At 41.4% G+C, this 22,889-nt stretch overlaps 1 protein-coding gene across 1 annotated transcript in view; it reads left to right on the top strand.

Moving 5' to 3' along the window:
• The window catches only part of LOC124550802 (apoptosis-stimulating of p53 protein 2-like), a 700,925-nt gene that overhangs the window by 275,509 nt on the left and 402,527 nt on the right, over positions 1 to 22,889 (top strand). The window lies entirely within an intron of this gene.

Raw genomic sequence — 22,889 nt, 5'->3', positions numbered from 1 at the left:
CCCACACCATTACAGGAGCTTCCATCAGCTTGAACAGTCCCCTGCTGACAAGCAGGGTCCATGGATTCATGATGTTGCCTCTATACCCGTATCCGTCCATCCGCTTGATACAATCTGAAACGAGACTCGTCCGACTAGGCTCCATGTTTCCAGTTATCAACAGTCCAATGTCGGTGTTGACGGCACAGGCGAGGCGTAAACCTTTGTACCGTGCAGTCATCAAGGGTACAGGAGTTGGCCTTCAGCTCCGAAAACTCATATTGATGATGTTTCGTTGAATGGTTCACACGCCGACACTTGTTCGTGGCCCAGCACTGAAATCTGCAGCAATTTGCTGAAGGGTTGCACTTCTGTCTCTTTAAACCATTCTCTTCGGTCGTTGTTGGTCCCGTTCTTGCAGGATCTTTTTCCGGCCGCAGCGTGAAATGGTCGTACGGGAAAGTCCCCACTTCATCGCTGCCTCGGAGATGTTACGTCCCATCACTGTTGCGCCGACTACAACACCACATTGAAACTCACTTAAATCTTGATAACCTGCCATTCTAGCTGCAATAACCGATCTAACAACAGCGCCAGACACTTGTCTGAAATAAGCGCTGCCGACCGTAGCGCTGTATTCTGCTCGTTTACGTATCTCTGTATTTGAATACGCATGCCTATGCCAGTTTGTCTGGCGCTTCAGTGTATATGCAGATTGCAGCGACGAATGAAAATTTGTTAAAGGAATACACCGCCATTTGACTGTTTTATTGTTTGTTTAAGTACAACCTAGGTTTCTGCATTTTATTCTGTTTTCAAATATTTGATTTTGAGTCTTTAACAAATATTGCAGGAGACTGAACATGTTGCCAGGCACAAAGTAGGCCACAAATTAAGAAACATATTGAGTCCCCATACAATGCCAGATGTAAAATCACCATCTTGTTGCTGGCCAGTAAATAATCGTGGCAGCACTTTATATTTAGTAGAAACAGGCTTACGTTGGTAAACAAAAGATGAGCAGATGTTCTTAAAATGCGGAGAACCAATATTTGACTTAATTTATGGTCACGTTTGAACTTGACAACATGTTCAGTGTCCTGCAATGTATGTTAAAGATGTAAAATTAAATACTTGGAAATGGCATAAAAAGCCGAAACCTGGGATGCACTTAAATAAACAATCAAAAACTCTTTGAACAAAACTTTGTTCCACTGCCGGGATTTGAACCCATTCCTCCTGCTCAGCAGTCAGATTTGCTAACCACTACGGCACTCACTGGCTTCGCACAACTGCACGCTCTGGCCTAGGACGCCTCTCTCCTCAATCCATATTCCCCTTGACGCCTCAGCCTGCTTGGTATTCCCCCTAAACTCGAACGGCATTCCAGAGGCTCACCAACTGCACTCGAATACCATCTCGACAGCGAACGAAACGGGACAACCTTCCTGCAACCCAGACATATTTGCGTTAATCAAATGAAACTACGAGGATTGGAACTTAAATAGTGGCAACTGTTTGTTTACAGCTCGTACAAAGTAGATACGTCTTTCAAAGTTTGGTTCAAATGTCTCTGAGGAATATGGGACGTAACATCTGAGGTCATCAGTTCCTTAGAACTTAGAACTACTTAAACCTAACTAACCTAAGGACATCAGACACATCGATGCCCGCGGCAGGATTCGAACCTGCGACCGTAGCGGTCGCGCGGTTCCAAACTGAAGCGCCTAGAACCACTTGGCCACAGCGGCCGGCTTCTTAAGTTTTACTGACCTTCAAAGTAGTCACCAGCCTTGTGTATAACCCGTTGCCTGCGATGTGGAAGTCGTAGGATACTCTTAGCAGTGCCAGTTGTGTATACAGTTCGAGCGGCGCCGTCTATTGCCCGACGAATTTGTAGCAGTTCTGAAGCGAATGACCTGAATTGTTTCCTCCAGTTTAGAAATCCAGTTGAATTCACGAGGGCTTAAGTCAGGGGAGTGCAGTAGCTGGTACAGCACCTAGCAGCCCCATCAGTCAAAAAAAAAAAAAAAAAAAAAAAAAAAAAAGTGGAAATGAGCGTACGGCATTGTGGGCCGGGAGTCCCCCATTCGGGGAAGTTCGGCCGTGGATGGCAAGCACGTGTTGCATTCGACGCCACATTGGGCGACTTGCGAGTCGGGGATGGGGATGAAATGATGAGGACAACACAACACCCAGTCCCTGAGTGGAGAAAATCTTCTGTCCCAGCCGCGAATCGAACCCGGGCACCTTGGCGTGGCACTCTGCCGAGCTGACCACTCAGCTTACTGGGGTGGACCCCATCAGTCAAACAAGTGGTTCAGATGGCTCTGAGCACTATGGGACGTAACATCTGAGGTTATCAGTCCCCTACAACTTAGAACTACTTAAACCTAACTATCCTAAGAACATCACATACATTCATGCCCGAGGCAGGATTCTAACCTGCTACCGTAGCGGTCGGGCGGTTCCGGACTGAAGCGTCTAGAACCGCTCTGACACAATGGCCGGCAGTCAAACAAATCAGTAACAGCTTGCACTGTACGTGCTTGAGCATTGTCCTTCAAAATGATGGTCGGGTCCTGCAGAAAGTGTCATCACTTCTGTCTCTATGCTGTCCAATTTTTGGAACACAACCTACGACCAGCTTAGAGACAGAAGTGATGACACTTTCTGCAGGAGCTGACCATCATTTTGCAATGCTCAAGCACGTACAGCGCAAGCTGTTACCGATTTGTTTGACTGATGGGGCTGTTAAGTGCTATACCACCTACTGCACTCCCCTGGCGTAACCCCTCTAAACTGAAGGAGACACTTCACGGCATTGACTTCAGAACTGCTACAAATTCGTCGGGCAATAGACCGCGCCACTCGAACTTTCAACACAACTGGCACTGCTAAGAGTATCCTACGACTTCCACATCGTTGGAAACAGGTTATACACAATGCTGGTGACTGCTTTGAAGGTCAGTAAAACTCAAACACGTATCTATTTTGTAGGAGCTGTAAATAAATAGTTGCCACTGTTAAAGTTCCAACCCTCGTATACGGTTGCAGAGACCTTTTTTAAGTCTCAAACATCCATGACGTATGTCATGGATGTTTGACTATAAGAAGACGAGCCGCGATATAAACGCTATAGCAGTGACTTGTGAACTATATTATTTGCTTGCGTGGAAATTGTTTATGTCGAAGGACACTTGAAACGTCCCCTTAGAAAAATTAATGAATTACTGTGCTGGTAAACCCCTTACGTTATTTGATTTTCAAACAGCTGAGCAAAACTGAACGTACTCAGACATTTCTCTCTCTACTTATTCTGATCATCACTAAACTGACACACAATATTTTTTAAGCGCAACGCAATCTGACTTTCAATAATTCCTATAAAAGAATGGCCCTGCCTAACAATAACCTATATACCTTTCATGAATCACCTACCTCACAAAAATCTTCGTTACTCAAACTACTGCAATACAGCGTGCGCCAATACTGCCAACAGAATAGAAGATTCCAACTACTAGAAGCCCTAACTACTCATAGGCATAGTTAGCAAATGAAAGATTTTGATAGAGAACAAACAATGTATTTACCTTAATAATGTTCAAAAGTCATCATATACATATAGTTCATGATATCCAGTCTTACAAATTTACTCTCTCTATAATGGACACACGTCCAGATTATCCACTCTCAAATCTCCGCCATCTCATTCCCCACATCCACCACTACTGGCGACTCACCTCCAACTGCGCAACGCTACGCGCTGTTAACAGCCAACTGCACAACACTACAATAGCGAATATTTCGACAATGCCAACCAGCCACAGTCTGCACACAGCGCAGTCAGTGATTTTCACACAGAGCGCTACGTGGCGTAACCAACATAAAAAACTAAACAGCCTACTTACACACTGATTGATTGCATGCTGCCAACTGCTTGCGACACCTCTTTGTGAAAACGCATTGTCAATTTAACTTAATGTAATAAACTCCATTACTAAGATTTGTTTGAACTGTTGTCTAGCTATCCGAGAAAACAGCTTCCTAGGCACCCTATATTAGACGAGTGGGCTGGATGGGAATCAGTTTATTAAAGGATTAGAGATGCAATTGTCGGTGATAAGCGGAATGCTCACTCAGAGTGCATTAGCATTGTTCGTGTTTAGTATTGTGTCGGAGCCTGACAGGATATACCAGATGTACAAGTATGACATTGGTTGCTATAATTACACGTGTATTGTTTGAAACTGATAAGCAATATTTTGTTCAAAATAATCTTCATTGCTATTTATACATTTCTCCCACCTCTCCGGCAGGCTATGAATGCCACGCCAAAAGTAAACAGTTATTTTGAAGCGAACCAGTCAGCGAGCCATTTTCGTACATTTTCATATGAACTGAAGTGTTATTCAGCGAGAGCGTGTGCCAGTGTTCCAAATAGATGATAATCGGAAGGAGCCAAGTCTGGAGAACAAGCCGCATGCCCTAGTATTTCCCAGCTGAAGGCCTCAATCGTTTCCCTGACCCGTTTTGCTGTGTGTGATGGGGCGTTATCATGGAGCAATATGACTTTGTGTCGCCTTTTTCCATATTCCGGTCGTCTTTCGCGTAATGCTCGATTTAAATCGATCATTCGCCGTGTTAACGGTTTCGCCAGGTTTTAGTAGCTCATAGTAGATGAAACCCTTCTGATCCCACCAAACACAGAGTATTGTTTCTTTCCAAAGGCATTTGGTCTTGCAGTGGATTTCGGTGGTTTGCCTGGATTCAGGCATGATGTACAACGCTTATGATTCTCAAAATATATCCATGTTTCATCACCTGTCACTATTCGATGGAGAAAAGACTTTCTTTTGTATCTGGCGAGCAGCATTTCACAAGTGATACTTCGATTTGCTTGCTGTCTTTCATTGAGTTGATGCGGAACCCATTTTCCCACTTTCTGCACCTTTCCCATAGCTTTCAAACGGAGAGAAATGGCTTTCTGCGTCACATTCAGTTGTTCCGCGAATTCCTGTTGAGTATCGTCTTCCTCCAATAAGGCCTGCAATTCTTTGTCTTCGAACTTTGTCGGTGGTTTCCCATGCTCGTCGTTTCTCACATCGACATCACTTTTCAATTTTTTGGGACCACTCGAAACACTGTTTTCCCAAGAGCATGTTCGCCGAAAGCTTCGACAAACATTCAAACATTCGATGCGATTCTGCAGCAGTTTTCTTCAAATGACAACAGAAAACCAAAGCTGTCTGCAAATCGTAGTTCGTAGGCACAAAACTCGACACGTTTAAGAGTTTGAAACAGATACTGATGTATGGAACTGGGGTTACTGTGTGCTGACATTCGTCGTCAGCCGTTACAGGAAGCAGATGGCGCTGCAGACGCACTCTCACGGTCAGTACCATCTATGGGGAAATCCCGGTTTCATACTTCTACACCTGGTATATGGGGAGTGAACAGTGTCAATGCGTGCCCAATGTGAAGGACACAGAGAAGTCACATAACCGTCTGAGACTGCGTTATGAGCACCTGACACAATTTGAAATGGCCGCTCTGTACGTCACCATTTGGACTACTGGTCAAATCTTGCTGTGGCTAGACTTGTGTGGAACTCGGATGTCACAGTGGCCCGACAGGACTACAGGGAAACGTGAGGGCAGGCATACCCGACGTGAAGGTTCCGGTCGAGTGCATCTGACCCCCACAGGTAAAGGTCGCCATATTGTGCAGCAAGTGCATTGTAACCCTTTCACGTCTACGCCTCCCATTCGAAACCGATCAATGGACTCGCTACAGCATTCCGTGTTACCCCGCTCCATCTACATACTCTTGCAAATCTCATTTTAGTGCCTGGCAGAGGGTTCATCGAACCACCTTCACAATTCTCTATTATTCCAATCTCGTGTAAGGCGCGGTTAGAACGAACACCTAAATCTTTCCCATACGAGCTCTGATTTCCCTTATTTTGTCATGGTGATCGTTTCTCCCTACGTAGGTTGGCGACAATAAAATATTTTCGCGTTCGGAAGAGAAAGCTGGTGATTGGAATTTCGTGAGAAGATTACTCCGCAACGAGAAACGCCTTTGTTTGAATGATGTCCATCCCAAATCCTGTATCATTTCAGTGACACTCTCTTCCCTTGAAAGGGCCGGCAGCTGTGACCGAGCGGTTCTAGGCGCTTCAGTCCGGAACCGCGCTGCTGCTGCGGTCTCAGGTTCGAATCCTGCCTCGGGCATAGATGTGTGTGATGTCCTTAGGTTAAGTAGGTTTAAGTAGTTCTAAGTCTAGGGGACTGCTGACCGCAGATGTTAAGTCCCATAGTGCTTAGAGACGTTTGAACCATTTGAACCCCTTGAAAGGTTTATACTGGAGCACACTTGCATGTGGTGCCAGAATAAGATAAGAATAGTAATAAATTAAAATGAAACTAGTGTACTATAAACAATGAATGTCTCTGATAGGCTCGATAATGTGGGTCGCTGACCACAGAGCCAAAGATACTATACTGCTTTATTGGAGCGAGAGAGCGCTGGGCGCTCAGTTGTAGGTAGCTGTCTGTGAGGGAAAGACGATGGAGCAGGCAGTTTCTCTGGTGTGCTGTGTGAACCCACCAAGAGTTAGATTAATGTAAGTATGTTAATATTGTTGAACGTGGAAGCAGACGTCTTCAGGCAAATGTCGTAAAGATTTAAGTAATTATGACTTTTGTTTTTGCCAGCGCGTTAGTATGCATGAGTTGGCTGATAATTTGTAATTGTTGAGTAACCCCAGAATGTACGTAAACTGTTTTGAGAAAAAGACCAGTTAGATATTTCATTTTTGTAATGGTTTTAAAATTTGTTAATGGAGCTGTGTGTAATTTGATGATTTGCATTTATGTTGGATTAATGAAGTTAAATAATACTTGCTGTTTAAATCTCATTGTTTGTGAATCAATTGTGAGTAACCTAACTGCAGTTGTCAGATGTTTTTGAAAAGACAAACTTAGCTTCCAATATAATTTTGCTAAAAACACTGAGTGCTAGTAATTCACCATAATCAGTACCGCTTCCCAGTCTAGGTCATACATTTTTTAAAGATGTTGAGTTTTCTTAAATGTTCTCGTTTATCAGCCAAATGAATTTCATGTGCCAAGTATTATGGCCAGCATTGCAAACTGCTGAGCCTGTAGCTAGTATTCATATTAACTGTGAGAGACCGGAATTTATCGCGTTACTCCGTTGCTGCTTTAGAGGTAAGACAATTTAATTTATTTGTTACATGCACGGCAGCCAAAGTTACCAGTATTTAACAGGGCCAGATGATTCAGTACCTAAGGGGCTGAATGTGTTTTGCAGTGACTGTATTTCTTTATTGGTATCGGGAGTCGCATTGCCCAATCTAATCGTAAATTTTTGCTAACAATTGAAACGTCCCCTTAGAACAATTATACACGACTGTCCTTAAACTGATACACAATATTTTTTTAGCGCAACGCAATCTGACTTTCAAAAATCCCTACAAAAGAATGGCCCTGACTAACATTAACCTATAAGTTTCACAAATCGCTTACCTCACAAAAATCTTGGTTACTCGAACTACTGCAATACAGCGAGCGCCACTACTGCCAGCTAAATAAAAGATTCAAACTATGGAAGGCACTAACTACTGATAGGCATAGTTAGCAAATGAAAGATATTAATAGAGAACAAACAATGTATTTACCATAATATCATATATATATATATATAGCAGTTCATGACAAATTTCAAAACTCCGCCATCTCTCTCCCCACATCCACCACTGCTGGCGGCTCACCTCCAACTGCGCAACGCTATGCGCTGTTCACAGCCAGCTGCCTAACACTACAATGGCGAGTATTACAACAATGCAAAGCAGCCACAGACTGCACACAGCACAGCCAGTGATTTTCATACAGAGGTGGCGTTACCAATAAAAAAAACCTAAACAGCCTACTTACATAGCCCCCATGCTCCCCACAAAAAATTTTTACAAATTTTTTTGGGCAGTGGCCAATAATGATTTGATAAAATTTTTCATAATTACAATAACAAAGAAATCAAAGGCACACGCTTTTTGATACAATGTTGGTCAAAAGCTAAAATTTTCTCACAGTCCATAGAGACAGTCCTGATCATTCATCACAGTAACATTGCAGTGTTTTTCTCAAAGTCTGAGCAGTAAAAGAAAATGCACAAGGAAGTAGTGGATTTCCATGCAGTCTTGAAGAAGTTGTGTTGTCCTTCCAATGGAAAGACAGTGCTGACTCTTGACATGCAGACAGGTAATGGGCCACAACAGAGCAAACCCACAGCAGAGTCATTCGACGTTTTGAAGAATATTGGTAGGTAGGCCATCACAGAGTAGACCCACTGTAGTCCTGGTAGAGATTACGATATTGGTGGGCCACCAGAGGTGCAACCCACTGTAGTCCTTGTAGAAATAATGGTATTGGTGGACCATCAAAGATGCAGCCCCAATGAAGTCCTTGTAGAGATGGCCAGCAGCCATCTGCTGCGCCTGCGCAGGTGCACAATCACCATCAAAGAGTCTTGCAGAGAAGATAGCAAGTCCATAAACCACCACCTGCGCACGCACAAAGTTTTTGGAATTGTCCTTAGAACCAGCAATGCTGTTATCCAGTCCCCTGCTGAATTATTAACACACGTGTAAACACTAACAGTCCCTACTTCTCACATATTGTCCATATACTATGACCAACAGAAACGTGTGCAGTGAAATGTAACTTACAAGTTACTTAATTTGATGAACTGGTATCCATTACAATTTTATAACATAAGATTACAATTACAAAGGTACAAAATACATCATTAAAGAACATAACAGTACAGATAACATTTGTAGTAATACAGGCTTTACAACAAAATAGAAATAAACATATACATCATTATTACAGGAATTATGACAAAAGTAAATACGTAAAAGATCAGAATAACTTTTGAAACATCAACTTTACACATGAGCATTAAAACAAAACAGAATAAATAATGTTTAAACATCTTTACAAAGTAAATAACATATTATTAGAAAAATTCTACAACATAACAACATCAGCTAAACATATAAAGGCAGGAAAAACACAAATACACAAGAGTACACACACATATAGCAGAATAATACAAAAGGAAAGGACAGGGTTTGTTTTACTGCAGTATTTTGCAAACAAAACTTCGTTTACTTCTTGGAGATCTCCCTTCATTCATCATTATTCCCAAAAAGTCCTATCTATACCTGCTTCCTGTATTCTATTCATATTTCTTTCAATATAATTATTTCTCAGTGTAGAATACTCATTTTGGCCCAAATCTTTTTCATATAACTTTGCAACGCATTCTTTACCTATTCTCCATAGTCAGTTTCTTATATAGTCTACCCCTCTTAAGCTAACTTAAATCTACTGAGCTCAGATGCTAAACTAAGGGACGAGGCAATGCAGCAGCACAAAACAACTAATGCAAACAGCAATGAAAAAAAAATGGAAATTTCCAAAGCAAGCTACAGTAAATCTAAATTACCAAACAATTCAACATTACAACTAATATGAGGCAATGCGCAGCAAACAAGAAAAATAAATCTGGCTTAGCAGAGTAACACAAATTGAAATTCAGTAGCACTATGCCTGGCAACCAACAACAGAAAATGAAATAACTTATACCTAAACATGACAAAGCTCAAGCAGAAAAAATAGTACACTAAAAATGGCCATGTCTAATACCTATGACACATCTTAATACTAGAGTGATGCATCACAATTTATTCTACAAAAGAAATTACCAAGTACTTGAAAAGAAAATTATGAATGCAGTTCCTGTGAAGGTAAATGTCGTTTTGTGCTCCCTCATTTATTTTGAAAAAAAATATTATTTACTCGATCTGTAGACAGAAAATATTTATATTAGTACATCTATAAAATATTATTTTAACCAATGCTGCAGTGTAGCTAGAAACTAGATATCAAATGAAATAAGCAACTATGTACAAAGTAAAGCATAAGAACATCATTCAGTAGTCATTAGGCATTTCGTAAGTTAGTAGAAAAATCTCTCAACTAGAGAGACAGTAGTCATAATCAGGTGTATAGACATAAAAATATTTCTCGTCATTTCATTAGGCATTTCAGTAAATCATAAATTAAGAGCTCCACAGTGTAATCATATGTTATCAAGTTCGACCGTGTCGTTTTTCCGATGCTTTCTACAAAGGAACGTCAATAGCGAGGATAATGGCCTCCCTTTTTTTTCACCTATGCCTCTGGAAGGCACACGCCAATGGCTTTTTTCCAGGCGACTGTCGCCCAGCTGGGTGCCCACGACGCATTACGTGCAGGTGGTCACTTAACTTTCTTACCGAAATATTTACGACACCAGTTTCCGCTACAGTGGCAGTCTCATATAAAAAATTTCACAAGTCAAGAATTTGCATTGCAAATGTGTAGAAACAGAATCCTATGAATATAACAGTGTCCAAAAAATTTTCAGTGGCATTGTGATACATTCACACATGTACACACATTTCATAATTCTAAAGTACGATTCTTGGTTTCCAACAACCTTTTTCACAAACCAGAGTCCCTAACCACTATTCATTACTCCTTACCTTATTACACATATAAATATTCGTCGACACTTCTACAATATTTCATCTTAATAAATACATAGCATAATCAAATTCCTCATATACGGTAGCATCATCTTATTGATCATAAACATACCTCAACAGCATAATACACATCGTCGCCATAATAATAACATCATAACAGATCAATCACATCTCAAAATCGTCGTAGCTTTCTGAATATTTTAAACCTACAAAAAATTCTCTGCTCGTTTCAAAAGTGTCATCTACCTCAAACATACTTTAAAAATCATGCTCCTTTACCAAATACATCATTCAAAGCTCTCATAGTATCACAATGGTTCTGAAAAATATGAAGGGTTCACACAGTACAGACAGAATACAATTTCGTAAGTGTGAAGTTATCCAACGGTGTAATTACGTAAACATCTGTCACTGATGTAGTAAAAAAAATGTTTATCTCTCAGTTAAATGATCAAATAGCTGTGTAATTTGTGTGTTAGAGAAATATGGTACCGATGTGTAAAGTTGTATAAGCAAATACCATATTAGCTAGGGCTCCTTGTGCTTGCCAAACACATGGTACACAAAGTAAGCGTGTACCCCCCTGAGGATTAATGTAATTATACCCTCAGGTGTTACAGATTACAGCAATGGAATGAAATGTATCATGGAAAACTTTCTTTGTAATTCAAAAATCTTGAAAAATAAATGGTTTAAGTACAAAATTAATCACTCAAATGCGTGTCCTGTAGCGCTAAATGTGCGTCTTGCTGTAAGATAATTCTGTGGAAGTGTAGTAGTTATCATTCTCTGTAAGCAAAGTTCTGCTGAAGTCACTGTATTTACCTCACCATTAACGAAAGTGAAATGCTTTGCGTATAGATATCGTAGTTATTACGTACCTTACCGTGATCAAGAAAGTACTATAATGTAACGTATTGTTGTGCTACGAAAAAGGCTGTCTCATTGTAGCTATACCACAAAAGTTACTACTAAAAAATGTTTTACTTTCCAGAATAATTCAGAAAAACTGTGCAGATATAAAACAGATACACCGCAAAAGCAACATTGTAAATTGTCACTCATTAGTAGCGTCGTGATAAAAATCGTGTAGCTGTCACATAAACTAACCTCTGTGTCATCTGGTATCTCTCAGAAAGCACTTTAAATTCAGAATGTATTTTCAAATAAACCAAAATGTTGCATTAAAATCTCATTAGCAGTACTGGTAAATGTTCTAAGTATGTGAGCCTTATAGTCGTTACGTAATCGTGCAACAAACAAGCAAGAATGCACACACACAATAACACTGTGTCGTCTGTCCACAATAACAATGCATTCGTAGTTTCTGTTTAAATAAGTTCTCTTGGTTCTTGATTGGATATTTAACTTCAAACATTATTGCATGTTAACAGTTTCTTAAGTCTTACAAAGCATACTAGTAATGTAAAGTGAAAAGTTATATGGCAAAGACAAAGTTAAAAAAAGCAGATTATTTTTCAATAAACGGTTTTACATGTGAAATGTGGTGTAAACCTTTACTCTTCCTAGTACGCAGAGTTTCAACTTCAACGCAATTATCATGTGGTATACGTCGGATTCTGTAAGGTCCATTGTAAACTAGAAAGAATTTGTGACTCAAGTGTTTCTTCTTATGTGACAATGAATGAGCTTTAATGAGAACTTTCCGACCAATACATAATTTCTTTGCATTTGCTTTACCGTGTAGTTTTCTCCTTTTGTCTGCTGCAGATTTTATATTTTTAATAGACAAATCAATTATGTCTTTGTGCCGAAGTTTACGTGTATTCGGGAAAGGTACAAGCTCTCTGATTCTGTTCGGTGGTTTTTCATTCTTCAGTACAAGAGTAGGTGGTAAAGCAGTGGAGTCATGAGGCATTTCATTCAGCACATTTTGAAATAAGTGTAAATATCTGTCCCAATGCTGATGCTTTCTGTGACAATAAAGTCTGCTTAGCTTATTGATTTCTTTCATAATCCGTTCAGATGGGTTACAATGTGGTGAGTACAATGAAATAAAAACAGGTTTGATTTTATGATTGCGAAGCATCCGTGACCAAACAGCAGATCTGAATTGCGTTCCATTATCTGAAATGACTTTACTAACGTGTCCAACTTCACGTAAGAAATTTTTAACAAAGGCGTTGGATGCAGACCGTCCAGTGGCTTTACGTAACGGAGTGAAAGAAACAAATTTTGAAGTAAGTTCAACAGCGACTAGAACGTACGAAAATCCATTCGATGTTCTGACAAGGGGTCCCAGTAGATCAACTGCAGCAAATTCTTTTAATTTAGAAGGAATGATAGGAAACAACGGAGCACGATGTGAGATAGTAGATGGTTTCGCTTTTTGACAAAGTTTACAAATGGACAGGACTCTTCGAATTCTCTTTTCCATATTGTTAAAATAACAAGTCGTTCGAAGAATATGATAACATTTTCGTGGACCAAAATGTGCGTAGCTGAAATGAATGTACCAAATGAGCTTATTAACAAAATCGTCAGGAATGCAAAGTACCCATAGCTTGTCATCAACAGTGCAGCGTTTGAACAGTATGTTGTTTCTAACCAAATAATAATGCCGAATCTGTGTGTGTGTCTTTTCATGCCATTTGCTTTTGATGTCTTTCCAAATCGGATCTTTATCTTGTTCATGAGCAATGTCCTTTAAAGATGTGGTGATGAAGTTTTCAAAGGCGACTTTCTGAATGTAAAGAATACTGAAATTTTTCTCGAGGTTACCTTCTGTGTTACTTTTCTCAAGCCCAGCTGGTGCGCGTGACAGTGCGTCTGCAACAATGTTCTCCTTGCCGGGAATGTAGACTATTGTGAAGCGGAATTCTTGCAGAAACAATGCCCAACGTTTTAACCTGTCATGATTTAATTTTGAAGACATAAGAAATTGTAATGCACGATGATCACTGTATACTTTTACGTGCTTACCAGAAAGAAAGAAACGGAATTTGTTAAATGCCCAAACGATAGCTAAAGCTTCTAATTCAGTAACGGAATAATTTTTTTTCAGATTTTGTTAGCACTCGGCTAGCAAAAGCAATGGTTTTCTGAACAGTAGTGTCATTTTCTATGGCTTCTTGAAATAAATGGGCACCAAGTCCGACTTTAGAAGAATCCGTGCTAAGGCAGAAATCTTGTGACAGATCTGGATGAGCTAGTATTGGCGCGTTAAGTAGCGATTCTTTCAAAGAATTGAATTCCAACTGTGCTTGTTCGTCCCAGTTCCAAATAGTGTTTTTTTCCAGTGAGAGAACAAAGTTTTGGTGTAACAACAGTTTGCATATTCAGGAAACGACGGTAAAGATTTACGAGACCCAGAAAATTGCGGACTTGTCTTTTTGTGGATGGAACTGGAATGGCTCTCATTGCTTCTAAATTTTCAGGATCCGGCTGAATGCCTTCAGAAGAAATAATATGTCCCAAAAACCTCACCTTTGACCTACCGAATTCAGACTTTTCCAAGTTAACTGTAATTCCAGATTCTGCAAAAAAACGTAACAAACTGTTAAGGATGCGATTATGTTGTTCCCATGAAGCTTCTGCTATCAGAATATCGTCTACATATAAGGTGATGTTACGTTTTAAGAACTCAGGTAATATGGAATTTAGCCCGCGAATGAATGCTGCCGAAGAAATGTTCAAACCAAAGGGAAGTTTCCGAAACAAAGGAAAGCTGTGTATTTTCTACATTCTGGATGAAGTTCGATCTGATAAAAGGTGGATCTGAGATTAATGGAAGACAACACTTTTACACCATTAAAATTTTGAAGAAGTTCTCCCAACGTTTGCGGCCTGTCTGTTTTAGGAATAATGATAGTATTGATTTGTCTCGAATCTAAGACAAGTCTGATCGATCCATTTTTCTTCTCAACAACATGTAATGGATTGTTGTATGAGCTTACTGCAGGCTCAATAATGCCCTCGTCAAGCATAGATTGTACTTCTGTTCTAACACGGTCCCTATAATGCGCCGGAATTACGTATGGTCTAACACAAAATTTAGTATGCTCACGAACACGAAATTGGTATTGAAATCCCTTGATTGTTCCTGTTTTGTGAGTAAAACAGTGGAATGTGCTTGTAAAATCTCAAAAAGGTCTTGCCTATCATTGTCATTACAATTCTCAATTGTTTGAATTTTATTCTGAATTAACTCGTTAGTATCAAATGCGCCGTCGATATCACCCCTGTCAGTACTTGCAGAGTGATTGTTAGTGTCAAGTTCCGTTGAAAATTCCGAACTGTTGTCTAACAGGAGGTAAAGCCGATTAATTTCTTCGTCATGGTTTGAGAGCCAATCTTCAAATTTCAAAGCTACTGACTTACCTTCTTTTTCTAAACTTATTTCAGCATCGTGAAAGCTTAAGATTGCTTTGTATTCATTCAAAAAGTCTACTCCCAGTATAATTTCCCTCGACAATAATGGAACAATAAGAAAGTTCATAGAGAAGCTGTGGCTTTGACAAAAGAATTCTAAATTGGTTTGTTGGCGTACATCTACACTTTTTCCAAAGATTGCACCTTGTAATTTAATCTTACGTAACGGAAGTGTGGGGCAATCGTTCGATTTGTTACATTTGCTAAAGGCTGTTTCACTAATTACTGAAATGGGACTGCCAGAGTCAAGTACTGCCGTAAATTTTACATTTACTGTAATGTGAATCACAGGATATGGAATGTTGTTATGTTTTACGTCGTGTTCCTGGAGTAAGATGTCCATAATGTCTTTCATTTTTACGTAATTACTAGCTACGGCAGCTGCGTCGTCGTTTTCATAAGTACGTTTTGTGGCTGCCTGCGGTATGAGTCATTGCCTATTGTCTCTTTGTCGGCGCGCGTCGTTATTGGGATTTGGAGACCTAACGTCTACAAATTCGCCTTGTCGAGAGGGCCCTGCTCTGTTTGAATCCCGCCAGTTCTGATGCAATTCAGGTCTGTCGTTACGATCATATCGTGTGTCGTCATGTCGGTAGATTCCATAGTTTCTTTCTTGTCGGTCACGTGGTGGAGAATTTCTCCCTGAATCGTAACTGCGCGCTGGACCGTTGCGTCTAAAGTTATTCTGTCTCCCCTCATAATATTTATTTTGGTTCCCATATTGTCTGTTTCTCTGATTGTCTCTGTGATAGTCATTACCGCGGAGAGGTGATCTTTCCCTGTAATTATTACTACTCTGCCAACGGTTGTCATACAGGTGGTGTCTGTTTTGGTCACGATTTGTGTTGTGAGAATAGCCTTGTCGCGTCCAGTTATTATCGCGGAATTGTGACGGATGTGACCTGTAATTGTTGTGTTCCTGTTTCCGCATTCCGCGATTGTCAGTGTCAATTTCCAATTCTTGTAACAGTCCCTGAAAAGCTTCAATGTCGTCTTTACAACGTCCTGCCAAAATAATGTGTCGTAAATGTTCAGGCAGTTTGATTAAGCAATTGCGGATAAGTTCTGAGGGGCTGTATGGGTTTGACAGGTACTGAATCTTGTGCAACATGTCTTCAAAATATTTCATAAGACTGGAAAATTCAGATTGTTCGAAACGTTTCATCATTATGATGCTATGTTTTACTCGGTCTTGTGTGGCTTGAGACCAATATGCTGAGAGGAAGGCATGGTAAAACTCTCCTTCACTGTGGCAATCGTGAATGACCGACCGCATTCTTACAGCTGGTTCATTCTCTAAGTAGCCACACATAAATTCTAATCTGTGCTCTAATGACCAGTTGGGAGGAAAACAATGAGAGAATTGATGGAGCCACGCTTGTGGATGAATGTCGCTGCCAGAATTCTTAAACGTTTTGAATTTACGTGTAGTAATGAACAGCTTATAGTCAAAATCATCGTGTCGGCGAGTCGCATGTCGGTCATTGTTACATCGTGTCGGCGGTTCAATCTCAAAATTCGGTGCACATTGCCAATTTCTTTCATAATTTCCGAAGTGTCCTGTGTTATTATTTTGTGGTTGTTCCGTATTTCTAAGTCCCTCTTCCCGTATTGGAGCGCGAGTGGTCTCTGAAATACGTAATTCTTGTATTACCTGTGTCAGCTGATCTTGTACTTCCTGGATTTCTCTTTGGTGTTGCGTATTAATTTGATTCTGATTTTGTTTGAATTTCCTAATTTGTTCGCACTCTTCTGTGTCATTAAAGACTACCGGTTTTGTGTTGTTCAGATTATCATCTACCTTCGTAGATAAGTTAGTGAACTGATCCGAAAGTTCGGCTACTTTCTCCGATAGTGAACACATTTCCTCAATGTGTTTTTCTGAACCAAGTTTCAGAGTGTCCATTTGTGTTGAAATCGAATCTACTGTGTCCTTTAAGTTTTCCTGAGTTTTTGCAAGTTGCGTAACCGAATCGGTAGATGCAACTGAGTCAAATTTAGCTTGCAAGGTCTCATGATTTTCATGAACAATAGTTTGCAGTTCTTTTATGGCTGCTTCGTGATTCTGTAATGCATTTTCATGCCGCGAAAAAATAGGTTGAAAATGCTCACAAATTTGTGTTTTTACGTCATTACAGACTTTTTGACATTTCGATTCAATGTTATGTAACCCAGCAGTTAAATCTTCACGTGTTTGTTCAAGAGTTTGTTCCAATGAGTCTAACTTTTGAAGCTTTTGCTGTGTTTGTCTCTGATTTTGTTCCATTGTGTCTAACTGTTGCTGTGTTTGTCTCTGATTTTGTTCCATTGTGTCTAACTTTTTAAGATTTTGTTCCACTCTGTCTAACTTTTTAAGATTTTGTTCCACTGTTTCTAACTTTTGAAGATTTTGTTCCATTGTGTTTAATTTTTGAAGATTTTGTCCCATTTGTCTCTGATTTTGTTCCATTTGTTGCATTAATTGCAATAATAATGTATTAGTGTCTGGAATCTGTTTCTCTATGCTTTTTGGCAGTGCATTTTCACCGGCAACATTCACATTTTGACAAGCAGAAAATGTTTCTTGACTCATTTGAGAAAACGGTGAGGACGCAAAACCTGAATCTACAGTATTTGCAAAATTGTGTTCTGTCATTTCGGATTCCTGAGGCGAGCTGTTGCCGATCGATCGATCGATAATGCTTCCCTGTTCACTACCTGTTTCACTGTCTATGGCATTGTTTGCAGCCCGCTCCATTTCCCTATGCACAATTACCAAATTACTACTTTGAACATTAGTTAATTCATTACTCGGTGGCGCTAACACACTGCTTTCGTCTTCGCTGTCATTTCTCAGTTTACTTTGGAGCCTAGTATTACGTTTTTCACACGCCATTATTGTCACAATATTTCACACGATAACACAGAAAAACACGATTTGAAGAGCAAAAATAAGAGAACACATTAACATAGCACTGAAAATAATATCTAGTTAATTGCAAGCGCAGCTGCGAAATACTTGGTGCAAATCTAAATGCATGCCACAACTGTGTACAACAATGAAAAACTACAACTACAAAGGAAATTCTCTCTACAATTACGCGCTAGCAATAAACAATAGCTACACTAATTACACAAACTACAAGAAAAAAATCAGAAGATTCCAGTGAGGTATCCTAGGCTAAGGGTCGACATATGAAACGTCCCCTTAGAACAATTATACACGACTGTCCTTAAACTGATACACAATATTTTTTTAGCGCAACGCAATCTGACTTTCAAAAATCCCTACAAAAGAATTGCCCTGACTAACATTGACCTATAAGTTTCACAAATCACTTACCTCACAAAAATCTTGGTTACGCGAACTACTGCAATACAGCAAGCGCCACTACTGCCAGCTAAATAAAAGATTCAAACTATGGAAGGCACTAACTACTGATAGGGATAGTTAGCAAATGAAAGATATTAATAGAGAACACACAATGTATTTACCTTAATATCATCATACATATATATAGCAGTTCATGACAAATTTCAAAACTCTGCCATCTCTCTCCCCACATCCACCACTGCTGGCGGCTCACCTCCAACTGCGCAACGCTACGCGCTGTTCACAGCCAGCTGCCTAACACTACAATGGCGAGTATTACAACAATGCAAAGCAGCCACAGACTGCACACAGCACAGCCAGTGATTTTCATACAGAGGTGACGTTACCAATAAAAAAAACCTAAACAGCCTACTTACACAATAAAACAGAGTTAACTTGCAGTTACAACACACAACACGACAATTCTTCTTTTTTATCCATTCCACAGATCTGACTTCATTCAATGTAACCGTAAAGTTTCTCATTTCCTTGTAAAAGAAAGTTACACCGTATTTCGCGATAATACAAAACGTGCTACCCTTCTTTGAATTTTTTCGATCGTCACTCCTATCTGGTAAGGATCCCAAACCGCTCAGCAGTATTCTAAAAGAGGACGGACAAGCGTAGTGTAGGCAGTCTTCCTAGTAGATCTGTTACATTTTCTAAGTGTCTTGCCAATAAAACGCAGTCTTTGGTTAAACATCCCCACAACATTTTCTGTGTGTTCCTTCCAATTTAAGTTGTTCGTAATTGTAATTCCTAGGTATTTAGTTGAACTTACGGCCTTTAGCTTTGACTGATTTATTCTGTGACCGAAGTTTGACGGATTCCTTTTAGCACTCACGTGGATGACCTCACACTTTTCATTATCTAGGGTCCACTGCCAATGTGCGCAGCATACAAATATCTTTTCCAAATCGTTTTGCAATTTGTTTTGATCTTCTGTTGACTTTACTAGTCGATAAACGACAGCATCATCTGCAAACAGTCTAAGATGGCTGCTTAGATTGTCTCTCAAATCGTTTACATAGATAAGGAACAGCAAAGGTCCTATAACATTGCCTTGGGGAACGCCAGAAATCACTTCTGTTTTATTCGATGACTTTCCGTCAGTTACTACGAATTGTGACCTCTCTGACAGGAAATTATGAATCCAGTCACGTAACTGAGACGATATTCCATAAGCACGCAATTTCATTAGAAGCCGCTTGTGTGGTAAAGTGTCAAAAGCCTTCCGGAAATCAAGAAATACGGAATCAAATTGAGAGCCCTTGTCTATAGTACTCGACGCTTCATGCGAATAAAGAGCTAGTTGTGTCTGACAAGAACGATGTTTCCTAAATCCGTGTGTCAATAGACCGTTTTCTTCGAGGTAATTGTGTGTGAAATCTTATGGGACTTAACTGCTAAGGTCATCAGTCCCTAAGCTTAAACACTAATTAACCTAAATTATCCTAAGGACAAAGATACACACCTATACCCAAGGGAGGACTCGTACCTCCGCCGGGACCAGCCGCACAGGCCATGACTGCAGCGCCTTAGACATGTCGGCTAATCCCGTGTGGCTTCGAGGTAATTCATAATGTTCGAACGCAATATATGTTGCATCGGCCGGAGATTAGGTGCAGCAGCCGAACTATTCCAATTTTTTGGAGAGGCTTAGCAGTTTAATCCCCGGTCTCATATTGCGGGAAGCCATCGTGTACGGTTTTAGGTCACGGCTGGTATTGAACGGTGAAACTCTGATCTCACAACAGTACGTCACTGACATACTACGTCCTCATGTGTTACTCTCGTGCGACAGTATAATGACGTAACTATCGCTGCAGATGTCCATTTGGTGTTTAGATTCTCCCGTGGCCAGCAAAATTGCCGGGTCCGTCCCTGATAGATCATTGTGAAGGCCAACTCCATTCCTGTGCCAGTGTCCATGATTTCAGCGACCAGTTCCAACCGTTATCTGTCGCCTTGCCTCAGGAGAGGCTGCATGAAAATGGCTGACAATTTAATCAGTACAAGAATCCAGGCCAGAGGAGATGCCACATCTTACTGATGAGTAGTCTCATACTGCCAAGTTTTTTTGTAATTTTGATTTGCTAATCACAGAAATAACATCCGCGGTGTTGCCGAGAACGAAAACGCGGCGGGACCAAACGGGAGCAGCCCGCGAACAAACAAAACGAACGGGAAAGGACGGACACGAACGACCGAGCCAGACCTTACGAACAACAACACGCAAGAAGCAACGTGGTCACAAGGGAAAACCTCACGAATCCACAATGTCCACTCGTACACGGAAACAAAGTACAGTAAACACGCTGTCTGTAGGTGAGATGTCAATAGACTCACGCGAACATCAGACTGCCTTGCTGAGCTTCCTTTTCTTCTTTATTGAATTTCAATTCCCCATCGGGGCGGGCTGGCAGCAGCATATGCGTTGCTCTTCAGCCAAAAGACGATAATGTTACAACAGAAGACATTTAAAATTACAAAGGAGAAAATACGGCGGACAAAATATAAAAAGGGGGAACATAGTGGACAAGAACAGACAAAAAGGGGGCGACTGTAAAATGGAGACAAAAACCTTAAAAAGTATTGAGCTCAAAAAAACCACACACTGGGACAATTAAAAGAACACAAGGCTTCGGGATAAAAATATTGACGGATGGCGTAGCACATAACGAACACTGACAGTAACACTATGTACAAGTCCAGCACACAACTAAAATCACGGCTGTTGATGCACAGGACAACAGCACCAAACACAACACTGACGTAGCACACTGATGATGATGAGCCAAACGGAGGATCTGCCAGGTGGAAGGAGATGAGGTGGAAAGGAAAAGGCAGGGAGGGGAGATGGGTGGGGGGCGCGCCAAAGAGGGCTGGGGAGGGAAGGACGTGGGAGGGAAAGAGGCGAGGATGGCGTGCATGAACTGAGAGGGGGGAAGGAGAGGAGAGGAAAAGGTGGGCCCTGAGGAGGGGGGAACATGGCCAGGCTACAGTTGGAAGGAAGAGTAGATGTCACGACAAAGTTCAGCATCTGGGAGAGGGAGGTGCTGGAAATTGGCCTGATGAAGGAGATTGAGGGAGTCGAGATGGAGAGAGTGAGGGATACAGCGATAGAGGAGCGGCAGTGGGTCGGGGGGTGGAGAGGAAGGAGGAATCTTGGGGGTGGGGGGGATAAAGCCTGCGGACAGTGTAAAGGATGCGGAGATGTTGGAGGAAAAGGAGGAGATAGGGGAAGGGGATGAGGTCATACAGGAGCTGTCTGGGGGAAGGAAGGCACATTCGGAAGGCAAGGTAGAGCACATGTCGTTCGAGGATTGGGAGGGCCTTGTAAAGGCGGGTGGGTGCAGAGATCCAGGCAATGCTGGCACAACAGAGGATAGGATGGATGAGGGATTTGTAGGTGTGGAAGCTGGCCGAAGTGGCCGTGCGGTTAAAGGCGCTGCAGTCTGGAACCGCAAGACCGCTACGGTCGCAGGTTCGAATCCTGCCTCGGGCATGGATGTTTGTGATGTCCTTAGGTTAGTTAGGTTTAACTAGTTCTAAGTTCTAGGGGACTAATGACCTCAGCAGTTGAGTCCCATAGTGCTCAGAGCCATTTGAACCATTTTTGTAGGTGTGGAGGATGGTGGAAGGATGCAATCCCCATGTCAGGCCAGACAAGAGTTTCAGGAGGCGGAAGCAGGAATGGGTGTTCTGCTGGATGGTCAGGAGATGAGGGGTCCAGGTTAGGTGACAGTCGAGGGTGAGGCCAAGGTATCTCAGGTTGGGGTGAGCTGGATAGGACGACCATAAAGGGAGAGGTAGAAACCGTATAGACGGAAGGACCAGGTGGTACGGCCTATGATGATTGCCTTGGTTTTGGATTTATTGAGATGGAGGAACCACTGGTTACACCAGGTGGTGAACTGGTTAACGTTGTGACTGTTCAAGGGTAGGATAGAGAGCCAGGAAGAGTGTCATCAGCATACTGGAGAAGGTGGACAGGTGGGGGTGACTTGGGTATATCAGCTGAGTACAAGAGGTGAAGGAGAGGGGAGAGGTCGGAGCCCTGGGGGATGCCAGCAGTGGGATAGGCAGGGCGTAGGTTTGGAGTTTACAGAGGAGACTGGGATGCCATACACTGTCATAGGCATTTTGGAGGTCGAGGGAAACAATAATGGCAGAGTGGCGGGAGATAAGCTGGAGGGAGAGAAGGTGAATGAGGTTAAGGAATTGGTCTTCGGTGGAGGAGGAGGTTCGGAAGCCAAGGTGGAGGAAGTGGTGTTGAGTAAGGTGCTGATGGATATGACAGGAGAGGATGGATTCGAAGACCTTACTGAAGACAGTGGTGAGGCAGATGGGATGATAGGAAAAGGCAATGGAACGGGATTTATTGGGTTTGAGGAATAAGAGGACGCGGGAAGTCTTCCACAGGTCGGGGTAGAAGCCAGTAGAGAGGATGACATCATAGAGATGGACAAAGACAGTCAGGAAGGAGAAGGGGCTTTCCCTAAGATGACCAGGGGCCATATTGCATTTGGACCGGAGGATAAG

Source organism: Schistocerca americana, chromosome 9, assembly GCF_021461395.2.
Source record: "Schistocerca americana isolate TAMUIC-IGC-003095 chromosome 9, iqSchAmer2.1, whole genome shotgun sequence".
Lineage (NCBI taxonomy): Eukaryota > Metazoa > Arthropoda > Insecta > Orthoptera > Acrididae > Schistocerca > Schistocerca americana.
The sequence above is the reverse complement of the archived record's forward strand: the minus strand, read 5'-3'. Positions and strand labels throughout refer to the sequence as shown.